The following is a 22,743-nucleotide window of genomic DNA, read 5'->3' on the forward strand; positions in this document are numbered from 1 at the left end:
GTAACAAAAAGGCTAGTCCAATTTCCCTGAGTTAGTGGTCTACATATAATGTTTTCTTTTGATTTTTCACTAGCCTTACCTGCCTAGGAGGTGCTATGTGTAAAAGGGCCAAAGAAGACGAACAAATTCTCTCTGGTGGTATGATCTTGAAGTTGTATAGCCAATATAACTCAACAAATGCGGCATTTCTTCCCTGATGAATGATCCTTTAATTTTTTGTAATTTGCCTGAAATGGTTAGCTTGAAAACTAAAGTGTTTTTTTTTGGCCACAAACTCATGAGCTTGAAAGGGTTTCATCAAGGAAATTCACATTTCTGTAAACAGTTCTTTGCAAGCTCTGGCTTTATTGTGCAATGCATAAGAGCCCTCCTATGCTGTTTTCTTGATTGCAACTTTTCCTTCAGAGGAGATATTTCCCTATCTGTGTCTTTAGGGGAAGGACTCTTCACCAGCTAACTTTTTTCAAAAAATGGTTTCAAAAATGCACTGGGCCACAATAAAACACATTACTACAACCACTGCAGAATATATTAGTATTTATTTATTTATTTATTTAATTTATATGCCGCCCACACTACCCGAAGTATAAGACACATTGACATAATGGCTGAAATCCAGTAATAAGTGGCAACTGGAGTAGACCCATTGAATCAGTGGAATTTACAGAGGTGTGGATTCACCACAACCCCACTGCTTCAGTGGGCTTTTTTTAGTTGAGGTGTAGTACTGGTTCTCAGTGAAAGGAAGGAAAACCTATTTAATTTTAAGAATATTACATTTTAGATATGCTTTGATATTTAACCAGTCAAATGATTGAAATTATTGAGTTACTGACATCTGGATAGCACGGAAAAGGGGCATGAGGAGTCTGAATTCACTAAAGTTTCAGATGGTTCCAATACAGCCTTTAACTACTAACATTGTCATTTGTCCACATATCACGGATGTACTTTCTATATCTATATCGGAAGGATCTGGGCTATCTATGGACCTGCACTTTTAAATCTAGTATACAGCCCTCTTCCATGCAACTAATAGACTTGTCAGAGGCGGTCAGACTCTGTATTTTACCTTGTACAGGGGTACCTCGGTGTACGAATGCCTCAGTTAACGTAATTTTCGGTTTATGAAAGAAAATCCATTGAAAATAATGCCTCATTTTACGAATTTTTTTCGCAATACGAAGAAAGTTTCCCCAGGATGCCTTGATCCTGGGAGGTTTATAGTCCTGCCCCAGTGCATGCGTTCCTATGGGGAACCGCATTTTGGTTTGCCAATTTTTTGCAATACGGAATGTCCCAGGTAATGCATTAAATTTGTAAAATGGGGTATGCTTGTATATTTCAAGAAGTAGGTTTGCCTATGCAAGCTTATATTAAAAATACAATAGACTCTGATATGCCCCAATATTTGTGTATTTTTTATTCTTATTTTCTTTGGGTTTTCCTTGACAAATCAGAATTATGAGTATCTCCTGAATCATGTATGGAAGGCCTCAGGATTCCTTCACACAAGCCAGGGCATTCCTCTCTATACAAGTCAAGACTCACTAAGATTCCTCCTGAACCAACACGATTTTTTTGCCCCCCTCCCAATGAATTCTTGCTGTTGTTTTTCCCTTTTTAATTTTTATTTTGCTTTTTGTTTCTTCTTTTGCAGAATAAATACTATGCTCCTCAATGCCTTTTCTAGGGAAACTTATGGAGGAAATAACCCATTTTACACGAGAATAGTAATAATTGTTGTTTCTTCTAGAAAATGCTGACGGCAAAGCATCCAGGAAATCTCCCAAGATTTATCTTTTTAAAAAGACACAGAAATGTTGCAGTGAGGAGGGGGGGGGAAGAATTTCCCCCACTTAGGTTTCTCAGTGAGAGAATGGGGGAGTTCATATTTCTCCTCTTCCCTACCACCTTCATAAGTTAGGAGGATCCCTCTGATGGAGACAACGTCATTGTTGTTCGTGTCATGAATGTAGACTGATCTCCCGAACACAGTAACCTGAAACCACATCGTTTTTTGCACCAAGCTCTCACTTCCTTCTGGTTGAACAGCTCAGTGAGTGCAAAGCCGGGAGTTCAATTCCTCAATGTGTCTCCTGGGAGAAGAGCCTTCCTGTGCAGCCTTGGGCAAGCTAGTTTGCCACCTACAAAACCCTGAAAAGGGTTACCACTAGAGATGGGGGTATTCATATACGAATATCCCTGCACAGGTGGTGATAACGAGGGTCCATCCCCATGGGGCCAGATGGTCCACTCACCGATCTGCCGCTACCAAGGAAGCCATGATTCTTCCAATTGCTCCATAGATTGCAATTTGCGAGCCACTCTCCAACCTTGCAGCACAGTGGCTAGCTGATCTCAATCTGTTACGCCATTGGAAGAATCGTGGAGTCCACAGCAGTGGTGGATCGGTGAGTGGACCACCCGGCACCATGGGGCTGGACCCTAGTTATCACCACCTGTGCAAGGATATTCATATTCATATACAAATACCCCTGTCTCAAGTTACCATGCGTTCAACTCAACAGCATGCATCATTCAGTGTCAGCAGAGCCTGGTGGAACATTTCTCCTCTTTCCTGGACTACAGCTTTGTTAATGGATTTGTTTCATAATACAACAATATCTGTGAACCTCCTGAACCCTAGCTTTTTCTGATGGTAATCGAAAAAAGATATTGAAATTGGTACCCAATCTTCTTTTAGAAAATCTATTTTCCTGCTCCAACACTTGACATCTTTTATTGTGTTTAGGCAACAGACACCTTCACATCTGCATAAAACTATATGATTATAATGCATAATTGTTTTCCCACAAAGCTGAAAAGACTGATTCTTGTATTTCTTATAGACCAATACTTTTTAAAAGTCTCTCCTATTTTTAAATCTTTTTCTAGTCTGTCATTTTATTACTATAGTAATGAAATTTCACTAAAAGCTTTCCCGCACTTTCAACTGAATTATAGTGGCCAGTTATGTATCACAGAAGATACAAACACACACACACACACACACACACACACACACAAGAGGGAGTGGAAGAGAAAATATCAGAAAATAGGGTATCAGTTGTATATAAACTCGCATATGCTAATATAACTTGAATACTTCAAAAATCTGTTATGTTATTGTGGTATTGAAATTTATGGATGTAAGTTAGCCCTCAGTGAATACACATCTGAACTATATGATGCATAGATGTTGCTATCAGCATTTACTACATCCTGTAAATGTGTTGAATTTAGGCTGTCTCTATTCTCTCCCTTTATAGGAACATAAGGATCTGCCCTACAGTGAATCAAATCATCCAGCCTAGAATTGTCAACAAATTAACAAACACATTTACCTAATTGACAATGCTTTTAATAGTTCAATTTGAGAGGGAAATGCCGTGTCATCTATATTTTATGACATAGTAAATGGTGGTAGCTTTAAAGAATGATACAAAATGTGTGCCTCCTGGTGGCTTCAAGTTGACATTGCTGGCCATTCACAGATGGAAAAACATGACATGTTAGAATTAGTTTGAAAAGAGGGGGATAGAACAGTCTAAATTCCATTTCAGCCTTTAACAGGCAAGACTAAACAAAAAAAAAATCTCTGCTGGCAAATGTACATCCCTAACTGACAGTCGAAACTGTCAGAATTTGCCACACTATAGGATTACTTAGTAGTCACTTATTGTCTGACTTCACCTCCTCCTTTGTCTCTCTTGCTCCCATTGCCCCCATATCTCCCTCCCTCTCTCACACACAGACACATGCATGGACCATATCCAATGAAAGAGTTAAAGTACATGCACACAAAACATGTTAGTGCTATCCCCTCCATGGCAATTTCCACATAAGACGAGCAACAATCTGAAGAGGGGAGCTGCCTCTACAGCAGCCCATTTCCTGAGTGCCTGAAGAAGGTCTTCTTAATATGGAAGCAATTCCCTGCTTGTGTTCTTCTAACCTGGTGTAAGAGAATACTACTCTGCAGAATTAAGAAGAGAACAAGAACACACAATTTTAGAAAGACTGTGCAAAAAGACAAAATATTCAAAATGGCTGCTGCTTCATTGCCAGGGCCTCTAAGGATTGGAAGAACAGGAAGTCTTGTTTACATCTTTTTAAGGAATCAGCCACTTATGCTATTCTTGCTGCACTAGCTTTCCAAAGGAAAGAGGAAGTAGCTTTGTACACAGACAATTATTGCATATCCTGATATAAACATGGGCTGTCAAGTCAATTCTGAATTATGGTGACCCCTTTCAGGGTTTTCCAGGTAGAGAATTTTCAGTATGGTTTGCCATTCCCTTCTCCCGGGGGTATCCTGGGATTGTGCAGCTTTCCCAAGGCTACGCAGGTTGGTTTACTCAGAAGAGTCACAGAGGAGAATCAAATAAAAATAGAACTATAGGTACCCCATGAGAACTACCAACTTCTGGCTCTGCAGCCAGATACCCAACTTACTGAGAGAGAAAAAAGAAATAAGAAAAAGAATAAGAATAAGAAAGAACAAGGATATTCCTTGACTTCTGTGGCTGGGAGTCAAGGAAATTCTCAGGGCTTGAAAATGCTCATCAAGGCGTCCCAACAAGCTGAGACCGCCTAAATGAATTAGAATGAAGAAGAGAGCAAACTTTACATTTCTCCTTCTCCCTCTCTCTCAGTTTGCTAGGGGAACTCTTGGAAACAGCATGAGAGAGGGATGAAAATAATTGTTTTTCACTGTGAGATTTCTTTGTGTTGACATTTTTTTTCCACTGGAGAAATCTCATGGGAAACCCATAGTTCTAGTTTTATTTTGTTTTATTTGACGTTTTCCACTCTTTTTTCCCCTAGAAAAAATGCCAAACTCTGCTCGTTAGGTACTATTCCTGCATAGGATAACATATTTCCCATGCAGGATTCCTCTGGAAAAGGTCAATAAAACACCATGTTGGGGAGGGCCTTAACATTTGCACACAAGGTGCATCGCCACCCACCCATCCTCAGGTAATGGACCACATAAATCCCACCAGAGTATGTACATTCCTGAACAGTATCTTCCCAAGGAGACAGACAGGGTGCTGTGTTGCAGTGCTGACAACAAAGAGCCTTGGTCATATTTAATATTAATGCATCTTATTTGACGTGAGCATTTATAGACATCGTCCAATTGAGTCACATCCACAAAAGTTCACACTGAATGAAACTAGCTAGCCTTCAAGGTGGCACAAAACTTGTTTTGGGGTTTGAACGATATCTGAATCCTTAGGAAGAGAATGCCCGTGCCAGTTTTAGATATTTTGCCACATCACTGTATTGAAAGGGCTTCATGAATATTGGTTCATTGTTGGCAATTGTGCCATACTGTACAAAACGTCTTGAAATGAATAAGGAGATATCAGATGTGTTGGCGAAATTGTGGTTCAGAAAGGTCATGAGAACATAATGTCGATCTCCTGTGCGAAGGTCAAATTATTCCAGCTGGATGTAATAGATTGGATGAGCAAGCTAACACAGCAGTAGAAAGTCCCTAATGAAAGTTTTCTATTGTTTTCATTATTCACTGGGGAGAATGAGAATTTATCTGATAAAGAGTGATGGTGGTTCTTGTAGGGCCTGCAAGAACTGAAATTGGAAGAGTTTGGAAAAATGTTTGTGGGCTTTCTTTGCAGAGATGTTTAGATAGGGTATGGATAGTGACACCAATGATGAAACTGAATACTCACTTTTGACTGCATAGAGGAGAACTAAAATAATTTCATTAAGATTAGGTACTCTTTATTAGTTTTGGGTTTGAAATTAAATGGGGAGGGTGGCATTTTGAAGAGCTGCCTGGACTCCTTGCTCTTAGTATTACATAAGTCAAGTGCAATATAATGCATGCATTAAAGGACTATAAAAATGGATTATTCATAGACATAAATTTATTGTTGTGTATGTGATTGCCAACCGAACAGTTTGAAAGCATGTAAAAATGCAAGTAGATAAATAGGGACCACCTCGGTGGGAAGGTCACGGTGTTCTGTGTCTAGTCGCGCTGGCCACGTGACCACTGAAACAGTCTTCGGACAAACGCTGGCTCTATGGCTTGGAAATGGGGATGAGCACCGCCCCCTAGAGTTGGACATGGCTGGACTAAATGTCAAGGGGAACCTTTACCTTTTATGTGATTGTATGAGTAATTGGGTTATAGGTCTTGCATTATAATCCCTTTTATTTTTTTTCCTAAGAATTTTCAATAAATGTTTTTTTAAAAAATAAAAGATACTGGCTCCTCCCACATGTGAGCTGAGCGACAGTTGTGGGAGAGCCATGGATAGGAAGTGAGTCATAAAAACATGGATAGGTCACATAGTAGACATATTTTTCTTTTTTACAAACATGCTGGCATGTAGACCTGATTCATAAACAGAATTGTGTTTCTGCTTTCACATTTAAAAGTTGCTCCAGGATTTATTTGGGTCATAGGCTGAGCATGTGGGGGGGGGGGAGTTTAAAGCACTATAAAACCCTCCCTCCCACTGTATGAACCATTTACTGAAGGGAGAGCGTGAGATCCCTATTGTTTTATGTTTAAAACTTACTGTTTGTCAGCTGGCACATGTATAATTAATTTTGCTTTATGGACTAGTTTGTATTTCCAAATGGCGTTTCAAGCTCTCTAATCCAGCTTTTAATTCTGTGATTCCATTATTTGATTTGAGCTGCAGATAGTTACTTCTAGGGGGTGAGGGAATTCATTCACTCTATTTAACATTGTTTGAAAGTAGGAACAGAAAAGAAATATGTTGGCTTCACATTTCCCTGTGTAAATATCCAATTCATACCTCTAGAGACTGATAGCAGAACAAAGTGCATCTTTCTTCAGAAATCTATAAACTTCAGAGGATTGTGCTCTGCTTTGGAAGACAAAATGCCTACAAAACCATGAGCACGCTTTTAATTTAAAATGTGCACAACTGAAAAGGTGTCCATCTGGAAAATGTGCATAAACATGTTTAGGCAATGGAAAAATGCAAGATATATCAGGAAACTCTGTACCAAGAATGTCCATGTTGGGGCAATCCTACCACAATAATATGCACAAATGTCCATACATTTCTGATTTTTAAAATAAAAAGATGTGCACAAACTTGCTTTAATCTATGGGGAAATGCACATGTAAGGGAACTGTGTCTATAATTTGTCTTTTGAAAAGCATGAGATGTGCACAGATTACATAACGCCATGTAAATATATTTAAAGTAAGCATTGCTGCAAATGTATACATTTGAAAAATATTAGGAGGCACTCTTTAGTGAGTTGGGGAAAGTGCATATACAGTATGGCAATGTACAGAATGTGTATATTATGGGGGGACATGCACATTAATGTAAGGATGATAAATATTTTGTTGGTTTGGTTGCTGTGGGTTTTTCGGGCTCTTTGGCCATGTTCTGAAGGTTGTTCTTCCTAATGTTACACCATTCTCCATAGCCGGCATCTTCAGAGGTCAGGAGTCAGAACTCTGTCTGTGCTTTGTTGGCTTCCTAATTATGTTTTTCATTGTAGCTCCCAAGACTTATTGTATGACTAAACAAGAAGTTTACATATTTGTGTTTGTTGGCCATTTCATACCCATAAACTGCTCCATGTATTTTAAAAATGTTAATGAAAAGAAATGCAGGCATTTTGCAAAATAATAATGCACAAACAGTAAGAGGAACTCTGGGAGAGAATGACCATGTTCTTCTAGAAACCTTGATTTTGAAGGAAACCAAAGCAGAATGCAGCCACACACATATGCTAGATTTTTAAAAAGTTAATTGTAATAATTTCAGAACAAGGTTGAGGAAGGTGCCATGGCAGGAGATCCTAACAAGAAAAGGAGTCCAAGAAGGGTGGGAGTTTCTTAAAAAGAAGAAATTCTAAAAGCAGAACTACAAATAATTCAAACAAGGGGAAAAAAACTGTGGGAGGCAGCAATAAAGGCCAGCACAGCTTCACAAAAAGCTCTGGGAGGATCTGAAAACTAAAAAAAAGCATGCATAGGAAGTGGAAAGAAGGCCAAGTCACCAAGGAAGAGTACAGACAAATAGCAAGGAAATGCAGGGATGGCATTAGGAGAGCAAAAGCTGAGAATGAGCTGAGTTTATCTAGAGACACTAAAAGCAACAAAAAAACATTGCTCAGATATGTGCAAAGCAAAAGACAAAGAAAAGAAATAGTGGCTCGGCTACTCAATGTAGACGGAAAAATGATAACAGATGATAAAGAAAAGGCAGAAGTGCTCAATTCCTATTTTCGCAGAGTCTTTTCCCAACGGACAGACTATGACCCTCCAAACAAATGTGAGCTACAAATGGAGGGGGCAAGATTACAGCTGGAGATTGACAAACAAATAGTCACTTTAGCACCTTAAATGAGTTCCAATCTCCAGGGCCGGATGAACTGCATCCAAGAGTACTTAAGGGACTGGCTGAAGAACTCTCAGAACTGCTGTCCATTATCTCCTTGAAATCATGGGAAATGGGTGAGGTGCCAGATTATCAGAGCAGGGCTGATGTTGTTCCTATCTTCAAAAAGGGCATAAAAGAGGAAACTGGAAAGTACAAGCCAGTCATCCTGATGTCAATCCCAGGCTAAATTCTGGAACAAGTTATAAAATGGTCATTATGCAAGCACCTAGAAAATAATGCAGCAATAACTGGATTTGTCAAGAACAAATCCTGCCAGAGTAATCTGACTGCATTTTTTGATTGGGTAACTTCCCTGATAGACAAAAGGAATGCTGTAGACATATCTCGACTTCAGAAAAGGTTTTGACAAAGTGCCCCATAATACCCTGATTAGCAAGCTAGCTAGGTGTGGGCTGGATAGACCAAGTGACAGGTGGATACACAATTGACTACAGGATTGTACTCAGAGGGTGATGATTAATGGCTCCTTCTCCAACTGGGAGGAGGTAACAACTGGGATACACCGAGGCTCAGGCCTGGGTCCGGTGATCTTCAATATTTTTATTAATGACTAGGATGAGGGAGTGCAAGGAATGCTTGTTAAATTTGTGAATGACACAAAATCAGATGGAATACCTAATACCCTCAAAGACAGAAACAAAATTTAACATGATCTTGATAGGGTAGAGCACTGAGCTGAAAGCAACAGAATGAAATTCAACAGGGATAAGTACAAAGTATTGCACCTTGGAAAAAGAAACCAATTACACAGTTAGAAGATGGGCGATAAATACCCCAATACCCATATAAATCAATATCAGTGAATGGGAAAGAAATGGTTCTGAAGGTAGTGCATCGGTGACATTTATATCCTACAAAGTTACAAAGAATTAATAAAGATAGATAAATGCTGGAGGAACTGTGGACAAAAAGGAACTTTGGAACACATGTGGATTTCTTCCCCAAAACCATTCTGGTGCAAAGTAATTAGATGGATAGAGACACTGACCAATCAAAGAATAGACATGAATGAAACATTATTATTATTTTCAATATTTACAGGGGGAAATGAGAAACTTGAAAATAAATAATTAGTTGCAAATTTTATAGGCACAGCAAGATCCGAGACCGCTAGAAATTGGAAAAAGGCCCAAGATCTCTCATTGCACGTATTTACGAATGGGATATGGTGTGCAATGTTGATGGAAAAAATGACTAATAAAATTAGATTATATAGAGGAAAAATAAAGCATAGTCAATTCACTGAAAGCTGGAAGTCTTTAGTAAAATATGCCAATAAAATAAATGCTGAGACACGTGGTTTAGAAAACAATTTGGAGCATTTAGATCGTTGATTGATATGTCTTTGAGGCAAAATGGGGAATGGTGTAAATGTGACTTCGTGAAATGTGGGGAATAGCAGGTGGTCAACAGTTAAATTACATAATAAGTAAGATGATAGATTACTATGTTAAGCCTTGTTTTTATTACTTGTAACATGATGGATTGCCACGATTTAAAAAGAAAAAAGAAAAGAGATTTGTTTTTTTGAAAAAGATGGGTGGTACCTGACTCAGCAAAACTATGAGCGAGAAGGACCTTGGAATTGTTGTAGGTCACAAAGTGAATTTGAGCCAACAGTGTGATGTGCTTACAAAAAGAGACAAATGCTATTTTAGGCTGCATTAACAGAAGGATAGTTTCCAAATCCCACAAGGTGCTAGTTCCCCTTTATTCAGCAAACGTTAGGCCTCACCTTCAGTATTGTGTCCAGTTCTGGACATCACACTGTTCAAGAAGGATGCTGACAAACTGGAACAAGTTGAGAGGAGGGCAATAAGCATGATCATGGGGGTTGGAAATCAAGCCCTATGAGGAAGGACTGAAAGAACTGGGCAATGTTTAGCCTTGAGAAAAGAAGACAAAAGAGGTGATATGATACCACTTTTCAAATACATGAAAGGCTGTCATACACTGGAGGAGCGGGTTCTCTTCTCCATCATCCCAGAGTGCAGGACACGCAACAATGGGCTCAAGTTAAAGGAAGCCAGATTTCAGTTGAATATCAGGAAAAAAAACACGCTAAGTGTTACAGCAGTACGACAGTAGAACCCATGACCTTGAGAGGTGTTAAGTTCTCCAGAACAGGAGACATTCAAGGCATATCTGGCTGATATCCTTTGACTTGTGTTCCTGCATCGAACAGGGGGTTGGTCTTGATGGGGGTTGGTCTTGATGGCCTTGTAGGCCCCTTCCCAACTTCAGTATTCTATGATTCTATGACCCTTTGGTCAATCTAAGGGACGTGGTGGCGCTGTGGGCTAAACCGCAGAAGCCTGTGCTGCAGGGTCAGAAGACCAAGCAGTCGTAAGATCGCATCCACGCGACGGAGTGAGCTCCCATCGCTTGTCCCAGTTCCCACCAACCTAGCGGTTCAAAAGCATGAAAATGCAAGTAGATAAATAGGGACCACCTCGGTGGGAAGGTAACAGCGTTCCGTGTCTAAGTCGCACTGGCCATGTGACCACGGAAGATTGTCTTCGGACAAACGCTGGCCCTATGGCTTGGAAACAGGGATGAGCACCGCCCCCTAGAGTTGAACACAACTGGACAAAAATTGTCAAGGGGAACCTTTACCTTTACCTTGGTCAATCGGCAAAATATGTACAGAAGTTGTGTTCAGAAAGGGAAAGTGTTTCATTAAAAGTGGAAAAATATGAAGATTGTATAAGGAAAATGTGTACACATATACACAGGGCAGGAAAAACTAAAATCTTGCAACTTTATGAAAGAATTGAGATGAAAATTCAGATGGATTTTACTATTTTTTTTTCTGATGCTTACCAAAAATACTCATACATTTCCATGAAGGAAGTAAAATAAGTCCCAGAGTCTGACACAGGTTTGGGTAGAACAAGGACAGCCATGATATTCTGAGAAAATCTGTGAGCATGAGCCTGGTGTGTTTTCATGGACCAGCTTTGAAATACGTGTAACTGTCTCAGTGAAAACCCAGTGTGGTGTAGTAGAGTGATGAACTAGAGCTCAGGAGAACTGGGTTCAAATTTCTTCTCAGCTATGGAAATTATCTTGAAAACTCTATCAGAGTCACTATAAGTTGGTTCAAACTTGACAGCACACAACAACAATCTCAATACATACTCCATGTTTCATGTCTTAATATTGCAATACTACAAGTGTTCTGAAAAGTTACCCTACTCTAGGGCACTTTTCTCTATAGAGCCTGCAGGGGTTTCATGCAGTCCTTTGCATATTCTCTCTGGAGAAATTTCTAGTGCGTTCAAAAATGAAGCTTATTTCCATTAAAGCATGTTGTTGTTGTTTAGTCGTTAAGTCATGTCCGACTCTTGGTGACCCCGTGGACCAGAGCACGCCTGGCCCTCCTGTCTTCCACTGCCTCCCAGAGTTTGGTCAGATTCATATTGGTCGTTTTGGTGACACTGTCCAACCATCTCGTCTTCTGTAATCCTCTTCTCTTCTTGCCCTAACACTTTCCCAACATTAGGGTCTTTTCCAGGGAGTCTTCTCTTCTCATGAGATGGCCAAAGCATTGGAGCCTCAGCTTCAGGATCTGTCCTTCCAGTGAGCACTCAGGGTTGATTTCCTTCAAAATGGATACGTTTGTTCTTTTTGCAGTCCGGGGGACTCTCAAGAGTCTCCTCCAGTACCACAATCCAGTAAAGCATGCATAGAATTAAAACTGTTTACCACAATTGTATAAGCACTTGTGAGTCAGCCTGATTGAATTCAGTAGGATTTACCTCTGAGTAAAATGCATCAGTGGCTAAGCAGTTGCTAACAATATCCTTGCTTTATGTAGAATAATGAACAACTGTGGCAGAGGTTTTGATGGCTTTTTTTCCCTCCACGTATTATTCATCTCTGTTCATTATGTGGAACTTGCGTAGCATAAAAATGTGACACACACCACTGCAAAAATTGGAAAGATAGAAGTAAATATATATATATATATATATATATATATATATATATATATACAGCTATGTGTGCTTTGCTTCTGGTGAAAATATGTTTATGACTATCTACTGGTTCTCAACTACTAAAGGAAAAATCTCTAATGATAAGGGTATACTTGTGATTGGCAAAGCCCCTCCTGCTGTTTAGAACAGCCGTCTGAATGAAAGCCATAGGAGGTTGGGCGATTTTGATAGGAAACAGTTTTTTAACAGCATGAATTTATGAATCTGTTTTGTTGCAAGCGAGAGTTTATTATTCTTAGTGCCTAGAATGATGCCATATTTGTTAAATTAAAACACACAGAAATATCTTCCTTTAAATGATGTGAAAAAGTAGGTTAAGAGTTATATATAGTGGTGTCTAACTTTGCATGAACACAAATTGCTTCTGATAATGCAAGCCCATTTTTATGCCTATACTTAGTTCAGTCCTTTGTGCCATATCCCATATTGTGCTGTGAGTATATTTGCAGTCTTCAGAAACAGCCATGGTAGATTCCTTAAATGGGTGGAAAGGACTGGGAATACCAGCAGCCGCACTTGATGGGAATGAAAATGGTTTCCACTAAGAAATAGCAGGCAGTGGGAGCACACCTAGGCCTTTAACATACAATGATCAGTCACACACACACACACACACACACACACACACACACAGGGAAGACAAATACTAATCTGTATAAATCTTACATATGAGATCTAGTTATGGAAGTATATGGAGATTTTGAAATGATTGATTTATTTCGCTCCATAAGACGCTCCTTTCCATAAGACACACTATTTTTTTAGGAGAAGAAAACAGGAAAATATAATCTGTTTGCTTCTTATGGTGTGAAAAATACGGTAATATCTTTTTCTACAGTATTGGAAATTTTAACAACATAACATATGGAGTTATTTCTGAGTTCACTTGCCGTGTGATGAGTGTTTGCAGGCAACAAAGGTGCCTTTCTTATAATTTCTTTTTTCAGGGTTGGAGACAATGTTTGCAAAATTCTTTATGCTCATTAAAGAAGGCTATATAACCATAACAAGACTTCTTGATAAGGAATTGTAAAGCTGAACTGGAATTTTTTAAAAACTAAAAAAAACCTCTCTACAAACAGCTATTATGAGGGATAAAAAGCTACGCTAGATCTTGCCTCTGTGGTAGCGCAAGTGTTTAGAAAGCTGGTGCACAAAAGGTTAAAAAAACCAGCTGACAAATCTCACCTGGATAGGTTTTTGGACAGTGGGAGGAATAAGCATTACCTTTCAAGCTGCTGTCAAACCCGTATTTAGAAGATTCGTTTTCTCCCATTTGTTAACTTTTCCACCTCAAAAACATCAACACCTATCATCCTCAGAGCTTTCCCTTGGGCCACTTTCTCAAGCAGCAGACTCTACCAACTATCCATTTTTTCTGGCTGTCTCTTTCTCTTTCTTTTTAAAAAGTTATTAATCTGCCCAGCCTTAAAAAAAACAGCAATGGCCATATAGTAAAGAAAATGAACAGCTGGATAGCTCCATGGTTTATGCATCTGGCTGTGGAGCTGCACAGAGGCTGAGGTGCCTCCTTGAGAGGGGCTGGATTTGATGATCCATAGGGTCCATTGCAGTTCTGCAGATCAAAGATTATAAAATTGTTATAAGAGTGTAAGTAAATATTCTTTAAAAAGCAGCCAAATTGACAATAACAGTCCTACTTTTAAAAGAACCAATAAACAAGGAGGCACAGTGGGGAATTTGGCACCCAAAGAATAAAAAAGAAGATTTAATTGGAATCCATTTGGGGAAGCAGTTTGATGATCTGGTGTCCACCACAGAAGAAGGTGATCTTTCTGGTTGACATTGATGGTGGGTAAAAAATTTGCTTCAGTTTTTGTTCTTGCTCAGAAATTACCAAAATTTGCAAAATAGAAGCATGGGAGAAATGGACAGTAACAGGTTTGCTGATCCCTAGTGACCTTGTGTCTAATCTGTAGAGGCTGGGAGACTAAAAGCAATTGAAGATGTTCTTCTTTCCAATTAGAACAAGATGTTTTGAGAAATTCCTGCTGCCTTTTTGTATTTTTCCCCCACATACTCTCCTGAACAGTACTTGGCTAGAAATATTGTTTGTGTCTCCAACTGGTGCTCATTTTCTTGGAAGACATAACATGAAGCATATTTGTGTGTATTTGTATATGTTTGTGTGTATGGGTATATTTGTGTCTATATGTTCATTAATATGCTAGATTGAGTTGTGCCAAGCACTCCTTTTTCAGCCATTCATGAATCCGCGCTATGCCAAACTAGGTGATTGGCATTTCACTCTTCTTTGAACTGCTGGATAAGCTCAGTAGCTTAGCTCAGTTCGATTCCTCACTGTGCCTTCCTCACAGGGGCTGAATGTGAAGAAACATGGGGTTCCTTCCAGATCTGCAGTTGTAGGATTATAATTATTCTAACATTATTAAAATAAAAACAAGCACCATGCTGCTTCCAAGAGTACAAGTCCTTGTCGGATAATCCCACTATCAGCAATACCCATGGAATGGCAAGATTTCAGGTCATGTGGGACAGAAGCCATGTTCATTAATTTGTTGGTAGCAAGTTTTTGAGAAACAAACACCACTCAGTTACTTTGGATAAACAGCAGCCCCAACAACAGCAGCCCCAACAAATCCACCCAAGAAGTCAAGAAAAAGTTGTGCATCATTCTTACAGGTGACAATACATGTTTTCGACAATACATTTTTCCAAGTCCTACAAGAAAGTGTAAAGATCTATCAGAGGCAGAATGCATCCATTCTACTTATCTTGTCCTGTGATATTGGTCCCTCCAAAATTAAAGAGTACAAAGATGCTTTGGCAACATCTTGCTTAAGGCTGAGTCAAGATGTTAACGGCCTGTTGAGGATTCTGCAACCACCCTCAGAATTCTTCCCGCCAGTGAAACTGAGGCACCAAATGCTTGTATTTGCTATGGCTTGTGATGCTTGCACAAAATGAATCTACCAGGCTGTCTAGCAGGCTGTCATGGGAGTCAAGCTGTCTTGACATGATGCAAGAGCTTTGGAGATTCTGCAACAGCCTACAGTGGTTGTATAGACCAGATGGGCGGGATATAAATCAAATAAATAAATAAATAAATAAAGTAGCTGTCAGGCTGAATTTCAACAAGTGTGAATGGCACATTAACACTATGGAAAATTCAACAGATCCAAAATGTGGCAAACAGACTTTCTTATGGGATTAGCAAATTCAATCATATTGAATTTGGTCCACCTACATTGTCTCCTTGTCAATTTCCATGCTCATTTCCGTGCTGATTCTGACTTCTAAAGCCCTTAATGGTTTAAGGCCTTGATATTTGTAGGAACATCCCTTCCAGAAAAAAATCTACCTATTTCACATGCTCCTCCCAATCCACATTGTTGAAAGTGGCCACACAGAGGGAGGCTAATACAACACAACTGGTATATCTTATAGAGTCAAATTGCTGTCAATTTTCATTAGTATTTATATCTCACTGTTCCTTCTGTGTTGCAGAAGGAGGCATTAACTAGGAACATATATTTCCATTTTGCATTTCAGCTTTTTAAACCCTTGAGGCACAGGTCTAGCTTCTCCTCTGCTTCACCTAACTCTTCTCCCTCAGATCTTCTTGAGGGGCTTGAGCCTGAGACCCTCCCTTCTTCCTCCTCCTCCTCCTTTATGTCTGGCTCCGGTCTGCTGTGCCTGTGCCTTGCTCCTCACCTAGGTGAAACCTATTTACCTCTAGCGGTGGCGCTGTGGGCTAAACCGCAGAACCCTGTGCTGCAGGGTCAGAAGACCAAGCAGTCGTAAGATCGAATCCATGCGACGGAGTGAGCGCCCATCATTTGTCCCAGCTCCCGCAAACCTAGCAGTTCGAAAGCATGCAAATGCAAGTAGATAAATAGGGACCACCTCGGTGGGAAGGTAACAGCATTCCGTGTCTAAGTCGCACTGGCCATGTGACCACGGAAGATTGTCTTCGGACAAACGCTGGCTCTATGGCTTGGAAACGGGGATGAGCACCGCCCCCTAGAGTTGAACACGACTGGACAAAAATTGTCAAGGGGAACCTGTACCTTTACCTTTTACCTCTCCTCCACCTGGAGCCCCTATCTCCTTGTCTGCACCCTGGAACCAAAATTTATATTTGGGGTACAGGTGGCAAACAAGGGACTCAGGCGCAACCCTGGAGCCTCATTAAAAAGGCTGAAACAGAATCATCTCCCATTTACACCCACCAATTTCAGCAGGCATAATTATTTCTGGCCTGGGGATCTCCATTTTGTACATCTGTTTATCATGTAGCTCTTAAAGAAGAAGAGCCTCTGAGAAGGAGGGGATGGAAAATAAGAACACAAAATCCTGTTTCTGCGATAAAACGCAACAGAATAGAGAGGGACCCAAAAAGTGGGATTTAAGAGCTAAATATTTAAAGTCCTCTCTGTCTCGCTGGGGAAATCTATTACTTCCATATTCTGTCTTTTTGAAAGTATTTAAGGAACCTCGTGGTGCAGTGATTAAATTGCTGTACTTCAGCCAACACTCTGTCCATGGCCTGGGTTCAGTCCCAGGTAGCCAGCTCAAAGTTCATTCACCCTTTCCTCCTTCTGAGGTTGGTTAATTGAGTAGGCAGTTTGCTGGAGGGGGTGGCAATGTGTAGCCCATGTAATTAGTGGTGCCTCGCAAGACGATTTTAATTCATTCCACGGAAATCGCTGTCTTGCAAAACCCAGTTCCCCATTGAAGTGCATTGAATTCTATTTAATGTGTTTCAAATGGGGGGAAAAATCACTGTCTTGCAAAAATTGTCCATAGAAGACATCATCTTGCAAAACACAGTTTCCCATACCATATTGGGGAAAAGCAATCACATATGCTAATACCTGTGCACTAGAGGATTGTGGGAGGAACACCTAGCCCCTGATGGCATATTGAGACAGCCTTATTACTCTTATTTTGTGAATAAAACTACTTCTATAAATGTGAAAAAAACTCTCTGGGACTTCCAGCCCAAAATACTACGACTACGACTACTACTACTACGACAACGACTACTACTACGACTACGACGACTACGACAACGACTACTACTACTACTACTACTACTACTACTACTACTACTACTACTACTAATAATAATAATAATAATAATAATAATAATAATAATAATAATAATAATAATAATAATAATAATAATACACTCCTAATTTTGATATCTTCTGTTGAGGAGAAGTTATTTCATGATGTTTCATGTGAGGATTAATTAGATTCCAATGTAAATATCAATGCTTTTTTTGTTCATATCTACCCTATGAAATAAAATGTATTATTAAAAAAAACTGCTCAGTGAAAGTTATTTGGGAAGCTTCAAGTATATGTGGGAATTAGAACCCTTATCTCTCATACCTTCATCTGGCATTCTAACTTGGCTTTTTAAAAATATGCATTAATTTGTTTATTTTAGAAAAACTGGTGATTATCAGTTTGATATATATTAAATGTACAGCTTTAATAGGAAAAAATATTCCTCAGCTGAATATAATAGGGAAGAGGGAGGAATTGGACTCTTGTGCTTACAGAGATAACAGGGATTTATACACGAGCATCTCTTATTTTCATCTGTGGAAATGTTGGGCGGCTGTGGGAACATTTGAGAATTCTCTGCCACAGTGCTCAAGAAAATTAAATAAGAGAAATAGGAGAGAGCATCATTTTCATCTTCATAAGCTTCTTTAAGCTTTTGCCCTGAGAGGGTTCTAGTAGTTCAAAGCACAGCTTTGGCTTCATTGAACAGTCAAAAAAGAGTAGTACTTTATTGGCCTTTCAAGATATAATGCTAGCTTAATTCAGGTTTAGGCATTATAAATCTCATGGGGGCATGATAGGCATTGAATAAAGACAGCCCCCATTATTGAAAGACACAAACACACACAAAGTAATGGGCAAAAAAGGAAGAGAAAGAATGACATTTTGATATATTTTGAAATTATTTCATTGCTGTTGAAGAATTATATAGACTCCACCTTAAAAGAGAATTTTCAGTAGGATGGAAATGCTGAATAGATTTTGCTGAATTTGGCAAATATTTTTGGTAAGGTAAAGATTCTCTTGTCTCATTCTCACATGGAAAAGACAAGAAAATATACAATTATTCTCCTTATCCTGCTGGTGAGGTGCTAGGTACAAAGGAGAGAGCAAGAGAATAACCATTTGTGGAGATTAAGTGGGCAAAAATTAGCAGTTTAATGCAAATATTGAAACCGGCACAAAAATTGTGCTGGGAGGTGCTTTGTCGCGCCGACTTTTCAGGATCTGTATTACTGCACTTTTCAAATTGATCAGTCAGTAATTCCTTGCTTCCTCCATGTGTTTTACTTCCCAACAAGAAATGAGACTTGGTTCATGCAGAGACATTTTATGCAAATCATGGCGACACCAGGAAGAAAAGGTAGAACTTTGTGTCTTACTGTCATTGGATATCAGAAATTTTTAGGTTGATTTTTTTTTCCACTGGGGCATATCATCATCTTAGAACTACAGAGGTGGAAGAGACCCTATGGATCACTGAGTCTATCTCCGATCAGGGAGGCACAGTGAAGAATTAAACTTACAAGCTCTGGTTCCACCACCAGGTAAGTAAACCATTGAACGATTTCAGCTCAAGACAATCTCAAATTATGAGGATCTTCATATTGCTATTTTTATTAGCAGTTTTGTCTTGATGTTATGGTTAAGAATAGTATGCATGGCCAGGGTTATGTATAAAGAATAATTGGCAGGCAATGAATACCGGAATAATACCTAGTGGACCGCAACTGTGGGAGGTGCTGTTAGAAAGAAGAGGTATGAGTGAAATCGAGTGAGATGAAGAATGCCATTTTGAAAGAGTAGCAGATTTACAGCTGCTCTTTTATCAGCTGGGTAAGAAGTTTGAAAGAGAACAGTTAGGGAGTGAGTTAGGAATAAAATGTTATGTAGAGAGATGAGATCGTCTTGAAAGCAGTATGTGTAAAAGGTGATGGAATCTGTGGAGAGAGATTGTAAGGGAATGCTGTGGTAATATAGCTAAAGATTTCATTTTTATATTGAAGAAAGCAAGGCAAATGGAACTAAAAAACATAAAGTTGTAGTGAGTTTAAGCTCTATGATTCCTAATTATATTTAATAAACTTATATTTCTTCTGGAAATAGCCATGCATAAAGTCTGGTCATAGAATCAAAGCATCACAAGATTGTAGAGCTGGAAGGGACCCAGTTTAGTGGAAACATCCTTTCTTGTAACCTGAATCCATTACTTCTGGCCTTATCTCCATGCATTGCAAAAACCCCAATCCGGCTCTGTCTTCCACATGACGGCTCTTCAAATACTTGAACATGACCATCATACTTGGTTCTTAGCTGCGACATTGGGGTAGCAAAAGTCTCTCATTGCTGCTGTGTCTTTCTTATTTGGATGTTTGGCAGTCTGATGAAAGGGGGGGCAGCATCCAAATCTTCGGTTCAGCTAGGGGGTCAGTAGCAGTGGCATCACAAATTATTTCTCCCTCTGTTGATTTTTGCCCCCCGTGATTTTCACTAGCCTTGTGTGCTGCAACACATATATCACCTAGTCACTAATACCGTCACAGGAAAAACAGATGAAGCCTAAAAGTGAATGTAAACACCTCATAGATCTTTCTGAGGAGATATTTCATGGTGCCACTTACCATTTATAAGATGACCAAATGTATAAGACGACCCCCCTTTTCTAACCCCAAATTATAAAATTTGATCCCTGCTTTTCCCTTCCTGTTGCTAAGCCACCAAGCTTAGCACGAGGAAGGGAAAAGCAGGGATCGAAGGACTTCCTTTGACCTCCATCGTGCCATGGATCTAAGCCATTTGGTTCAGATGAAGAAGAGATATTGCTATCATCCCAGCAGCAAAGGAAAGTTCCCCTGTCTATCTGGTTGACTTTCTTGGGTTGAATGTGGTGGGGCAATATTTTATCTTTTGTCTGAGGTATGGAAATACTGGAAGCCAGCCCTAAACTATGGAGCAACCACAGTATGTACATATGTTTTATTTTCTGTTAAAGGCAAATGGAGAAACTATCATGTGGATAGTTCAATGTTTCTGTACATTTGATTCCCTCATTAGAATGTTGTGGTTTCTTCTTCTGTCTCAAGGCATTCCCTTAAGATAGCTTCCCCGTGTTACTAAACTCTCGAGAGTATTTTATGCAACATTGAAGAGGTTTTTCTCCCTGCTCCATCAGTACATCACAGCATAGAAAGTAGGTCTGGCTAATTAACAGATCCTGAAAATAAATATAATGAAATTGATAATAGACGACAAAGAAAGGGCAGAGGTGCTCAATTCCTATTTTAGCTCAGTTTTTTTTCCCCAAAGGACAAACTGCGACCCTCCAAACAAATGTAAAGTGCAAGTGGAGAGGACAATATTACAGCTGGAGATTGATAAAAACAAATAGTCAAGGAATATCTTAGCACATTAAATGAGTTCCAGTCTCCAGTGGTGGATGAACTGCATCTGAAGGAACTGCCTGAAGAACTCTCAGAATCACTGTCCATTATTTTCTTGAAATCATGGGAAATGGGTGAGGAACCAGAGGATTTGACGAGGGCTAATGTTGTTCCTATCTTCAAAAAGGTCAAAAAAGAGGAATCTGGGAACTACAGGCCAGTCTGCCTTTCCAAAGCCCACAAGGTACTAGTTCCCCTCTAATCAGCACCAGTTAGGCCTCACATTGTGTCCAGTTCTAGATGCCACAGTTCAAGAAGGATGATGACTAATTGGAACAAGTTCAGAGGAGAGCAACAAGGATGATCAGGGGGCTGGAAACCAAGCTGTATGAGGAAAGAACTGGGCATGTTTAGTCTTGATAAAAAAGGACATGAAGACAGGTATGATAACACTTTTCAAATACTTGAAAGGGAGTCATACAGAGGAGGGGCAGGATCTGTTCTTGATCATGCCAGAGTGAAGGACACAACAATGAGCCAGATCTAGGCTGAATAACAGGGAAAAATCTCCTAATTGTTACAGCAGTAAAACAATGGAACTAATTACCCTGAGCAGTGGTGAGTGTTCTAACACTGGAGCCAGTCAAGAGATACGTGGACAGCCACCTGGCAGATATCCTTTGATTTGCATTCCTGCATTGAGCAGGGGGTTGGGCCTCATGGCTTATAGGCCCCTTTCATCTTCACAATGCTATGATTCTATGTGCAATCACAAAAACTGGATTTGAACAACATGCGCGGACAGACAGATGCTGTTGCTGAAATCTAGTAGTAAGTTGTCATTAAAGAAGGCCTATGGAATCAGTGGGGATTTATTGAGTGAACTAAATAGGATTCTACTCCCATTAAAATACCAGGAATACAGCTTGGGGGGTTCTCCTGGAATCGTCACTGATCCTGGATGCCCAGGTTTCCAGGTGACCAGAAGTGTATTTGCACAATGAAAACTAGTGTGCCAGCTATGTCCGTTTCTTGAAAGATCTGATCTGGCCACAGTGATACATGGTCTAGTTGCTTCCAGGCTGGATTACTGTAGTGTACTCTATGTGGGACTGCTGATGGAAAGTGTCAGTAAACTTCAGTGGGTCCAAAATGCAGTAGCCAGATTGCGTACAGGGATCACATAACACCCCCCCATCACCCCCGTTACAGCAGCTCCACTATCTGCCTGTGAGTTACTGGGCACAATTTAAAGTGCTGATTTTAACCTGTAAAGCCCTAAATGGCCAGGGTCGGAGCTATCTCAAAGACTGTATCTCCCATCATGAGCCGGCTCAGGTGTTAAGACCAGGGGGAGATACATACCTTTCTCTCAGTCCTGCCAGCTTCATGGGTGCATCTGATAGGGACACAGGAGACAGCCTTCTCTGCTGCTGCTCCCAGACTTTGGAACTCCCTCCCAGATGAGGCCAGACTAGCTCCATCTTTGTTCTTCTGCAAGGATCACCAAAAGCAGCCAAACCTTTTCCTTAATGACTGGCTACCTGAGTGTAAAGTTTAGATGGCTTTATGCATTACTGCTTCGACTGTGTTTTAGTACATTTTTCAGAGTGGTATTTGTCTGTCCATTTTGAATATTTGCATGCTCCTAGTGGTTTGAAAGCATGCAAAATGCAAAATGTGAGTAGATAAATAGGTACCACCATGGTGGGAAGGTAATGGTGTTCCATGTCTACTCGCGCTGGCCACGTGACCACAAAATATTGCCTTTGGACAAACACTGGCTCTATGGGTTGGAGATGAGGATGAGCACCGCCCCCTAGAGTCGGACACGACTGGACAAATTGTCAAGGGGAACCTTTACCT

At 39.9% G+C, this 22,743-nt stretch overlaps 1 protein-coding gene across 3 annotated transcripts in view; it reads left to right on the forward strand.

Moving 5' to 3' along the window:
- Positions 1-22,743, forward strand: part of CDH8 (cadherin 8) — a 328,629-nt gene that overhangs the window by 58,610 nt on the left and 247,276 nt on the right. The window lies entirely within an intron of this gene.

The sequence above is a fragment of the Pogona vitticeps genome, chromosome 10, assembly GCF_051106095.1.
Source record: "Pogona vitticeps strain Pit_001003342236 chromosome 10, PviZW2.1, whole genome shotgun sequence".
NCBI lineage: Eukaryota > Metazoa > Chordata > Lepidosauria > Squamata > Agamidae > Pogona > Pogona vitticeps.